This window comes from Myotis brandtii, unplaced genomic scaffold (genome assembly GCF_000412655.1).
Source record: "Myotis brandtii unplaced genomic scaffold, ASM41265v1 scaffold470, whole genome shotgun sequence".
NCBI classification, from domain to species: domain Eukaryota; kingdom Metazoa; phylum Chordata; class Mammalia; order Chiroptera; family Vespertilionidae; genus Myotis; species Myotis brandtii.
The window spans coordinates 4,728,059-4,732,839 of record NW_005367953.1 but is presented as its reverse complement, the minus strand read 5'-3'; positions in this window follow the sequence as shown (position 1 = coordinate 4,732,839).

Below are 4,781 nucleotides of genomic sequence, written 5' to 3'. Positions count from 1 at the left end.
TGGCTCCAAGAAATACAAAGAGGGGGGTGCAGCTTGGATATTTCTTGGCCTGATCAAGGATCTGGTGGAGCATGGTTGTGGCAGAGGGCCCAGAAGCAGAGAAAAACAAAACTTCATGACCCCGGGGTCGGGGTGGGGAGGGCAGATAGTGCATTGAGGAAGAGCGGACATCCCCAAGTTACTTTTCTTTGTACTTCACATTAATGATACATTTCTTCAAGTAGCATTATATGATGGCAGTGGCTTTTTCTACCATTTATTCGTCTAGAAATCCTCAGTAATTTTTTTTCAGGATCTACTAACACTGTAACATTTAAGCTCTCCCCCCAGAAAGTTTACATCCCAGGACACCAAAAAGAAATAGACTTAAAGATTTATTCTAAATTATTTATGGCATGAGTGTACATACTTCCAATCATCAAGGAACATTGTTGCTCTAATTATAATTGTTAGTATTGTATTGCTAGATTATTAGTAGAGTGAAAAAATGGCATAATTAAAATGACTATTTAATGAAGTCTGGGAAATTATGCATTTTTTGTATCCCTCTTCCTCCTTTCATAAACTGAATAAAATGTCTGATTGGAAGAAGTATAGTGCTAAAATTATTTATAAGATTACTTTATAAGAATTACTTTATGGAATTTATAAGAATTTACTGGACTATTTTTTTAATTTAGAAAAATTTCCAATTACAGTTTATATTCAATATTACTTTGTATTAGTTTTAGGTGTACACCATATTGGTTAGACAATCACATACTTTACAAAAAAATATGGAATGTGCTTTGGCCAGTGTGGCTCAGTTGGTTGGAGCATCATCCCATACACTGGAAGGTCATAGATTCAATTCCCCATTAGGGCACATACCTAGTTTGTGGGTTCAATCCCCTATTGGGGCATGAATGAGAGGCAGCTGATCAATGTTTCTTTCTCACATAGAAGTTTCCCTTCCTCTCTACAATCAATGGGCATGTCCTTAGGTGAGAAAATATGGATAAGACCAGTTTAAAAAGTTTGAGGACCCCTGTTCTAGAGCTCTGTACCATGATGAGCCAGCACTTGATTTTATTAAACTTATATTTTCTAAATGTGCTAGTTGGTTCCTTTCCAGTTGCTAGAAAATAGATACACTTGTGTAACCTCAATTGAAAGGTATCCTATATAATAAAAGCCTGATATGCAAATCGACCAAATGGTGGAATGGCCAGTTGCTATGATGTGCACTGACCACCAGGGGACAGATGCTTAATGCAGGAGCTTCCCCCAGCCTGCAGGCCCCAGACCAGCCAAGGCGGGTGCCAGCGGGGGGTGGAGTGTGGGGGGAAGCGATTGCCTCACTGGTCACCCCACAGATTGGCCCTCATCGCCAACCAGGCCTAGGGACCCTACCTGTGCATGAATTTTGTGCACCAGGCATCTAGTTTATTATAAGGTTACATAGGAAAGTAAGGACCAGAAATGATTTCAACTAATATGTGTCCAAGTGCTTTGAGACTGCAATGCTGTTCAAGAAATAGGACTTTGTTTAAAATACATTATATCCCTCCTGAGCATATAATGCTATTGGCCCCACAGCAGCAAACATATGTCATCCTGCTCTTTGGGTGACTTTGTCTCTGTCTTTGTTCCAGTCATTTCTAACAAAAGCTTCTCTGTCCTCCCCTCCATTTTGTAGCTTGTGCTTATGCATGGTTTTCCAATCAGGGAGATTATTTATTTCTGTTTCTATGTATTTTGGCCTCTGACTCTACCAACAACTATCTATTCTCCCCAAGAGATAGGCTCTGAATGACTTAATCATTTTCCTGGATTTCCATCTTCATCATTGGCTGCTTCTTTGTGGACTCATTTTCAGATCCAAAACCTTTGCAGTCTTTAAATGTGTGGTTTCATGAATCAATACTGATTTCTCTCGTTTTCTGCTATATTGTCCCCCAGGTAATTTCATTCAGTCTTGCTCTTGGCTTTGGCTAATACCTATACCAGTGATGGTGAACCTATGACATGCATGTCAGAGGTAACATGCGAACTCATTTTTTTGGTTGATTTTTCTTTGTTAAATGGCATTTAAATATATAAAATAAATATCAAAAATATAAGTCTTTGTTTTACTATGGTTGCCAATATCAAAAAATTTCTATATGTGACACGGCACCAGAGTTAAGTTAGGGTTTTTCAAAATGCTGACACACCGAGCTCAAAAGGTTCGCCATCACTGACCTATACCCATATGATTTCACCTGCTTAACTGCTTCTCTTCCTTCAGATATCAGCTCAAATGTGTTTCTCTAAGAAGCCACATTTGACTAGTCTTCCCTTTCACTATAATCTTTTATGACAAAGACACATTTCTACATACTTGTAGGATACTTTGACTGCTATCTATTTCTCTCACTTAACTGTAAGATTCAGGAGGGTAGGGCCTATGTCTGTTTGGGTTAAGCAATGCATCACCAGTTATCTGTAGGACATTTAGCTCTTAGTAGGAACTCAAAAATTTGTGAAATATTGAATGAATGAACCTCTAATTTATATTTTCCCATTGAACATAGTTTTTGTGCTAAAAAATCTCACAGGCAGGCCCCCATATCTGATCTCTCAGTAGTGCTCAGGGAAGTAGAGTCCTATGGAACAAAGGAAAGAATCTTCTTCATCTATTTTCTTTAGAAAGGGATTAGGGGTGTGGCAGACCTGTAGACTCATTTCTGATACATGATAATTTCTCTATTCAGAGCTTAACAGTGTCCAGTTTTTCCTTATAGAGTTGAGTCAGCAACTAAGAGTATAATATATATTCATCATTGTAATTCCCAGTAATACACCCCTGGGATATTAATGTATGTCAATGATTCAGTATACCTTAGAAATGTTTATTGACAAGATAGAATACCAGGATAAATGTCATGGGAAAACACACAAGATAGAACATACAACAGAATTTGGTGTTGCTTGGACAAACAGGTGTTTTCTTTATTTTTAAAAAAGTTTAGACTGGAATAGGTATGTCAGTAGTCTAAGATTTAATGACCTTTTTTTCTTAGAGTTGCAAATAATCTTTACCAGATCACTGGATTCTACATTATTTCCCCCCCAAGATAATCATTTAAAATTTTTATTAGTTTTGGTTTGAACTTTATCCGCATTAGAATAAAAACTATTTAACAATAAGGTAATAGCTATAACTGACTCAGAGTTGATAATTAGAAATAACCCTTTCTCTAGCATTGGTATGCTTTGTTATTAATTTAACTTTCATTTTTAAGGTCTTCCCCCACCCCCAACTTCCTGGAGTCTCTTGGTTAAATATATTGCACTACATCAAAATGCAAACACCAATAACTCAAATCCAAATGCAACTAATCAATTTTGTAGAAGTACATAATGTTACTCATATTACTTTTGGAAAAAAAGATTCTTGATAAATTTAAAGCAATGTATACTATACTTGATAGGGGTGATATAAAGGGCTAATGTTAATTATTTTTGTTTTTTTATACAGAAAGAATAGTGACTATTAATGATATCATTAAAAATTAAACATTAGTTAGTTATATAAAATGAATATTTTTTTATCAACCAAAATATAATAATCCATATATTACCAATGGAGTATTTTGATGAGCATGGATATACATTGATAGATAGAATTTTATTAAAACTATACCATGCAATGTTATTTTAAAATAAAACAGAAGTTATTTTTTTGAAATTTAATGGGAACAATAAAAAATTAATTCCAAAATCACAAATACATATTTTATAGAAAATAAAAGATTATGAAAAACTTGAAGAGATTGGAGTTCATTTTAAAAGTCAAATTCCTAAACTTTACACAGTATTTATCCATTATCTGCAATGAAAGATGTTGACATTTGGACATTAGCACATTAAACCTTCCCCTCTCACCCTTTCTTCCTTATCTCCTGGGTTTTGGTAGTTCTGACTACTATCACATTGTCAAGGTTTACAACATTTACATTATATTCTGTAATCATACTTCTCTAATTTTTTAAAGTCTGGATTCCATATTTCTCATCCATTTCTCTGTTCTTACATCCTGTTATTATTTTTTAAATCGTATTTTATATTAAGTACTTGTTAAAAGACTGTCTGTGGATGATTATTTCCCGAATTCTGCTTCCACTGGTTCCTATGTTATAGGTATCAGTCAAGGTCCATTAGGGAAATGGAGAATAAGTCCAGGTGCTTCAAGAGGGTAGAACTGGACAGAGGGAGTTAGAGGTTTACTAAACTGTTGAAAGGGCTGGACCGGAACAGTGCAAGCCAGGGAAACACATTCAGGAAATCAGAAAGGATAAAAAGCTCAGGCATCCATCACTGATGGCCTCAGTGGCCTCTAGCAGCAACACTGTTTGTGGTAAATTATATTATTACTAGAAGCCAGGTGCACAAAATTCGTGCATGGGGGGCCCTCAGCCCTGCCTGCACCCTCTTGCAATCTGGGATCCTCGGGGGATGTCCAACAACCGATAGTCGGATATCCCTCTCACAATCCAGGACACTGCATGAACCAGTGACCATACTTTTCATACAGGTGAAAGGCATCTTGCTGTTGTATGGGCAGCTACATTTTTTTGCCCTGATTATAAAAAGTAGTACATAACATGATCCTTCTGAGGCAGTAGTACCATTTTCCCCATCTTATGGGTGGAAAAACTGAAGCAGAGAGAAGTTAAGTAATTGGCTTTGTCACACAGTTATGTGTCAGAATCAGGGCTGACCACAAAATGTGCAAGCCAGAGTCCATGCATGTCATC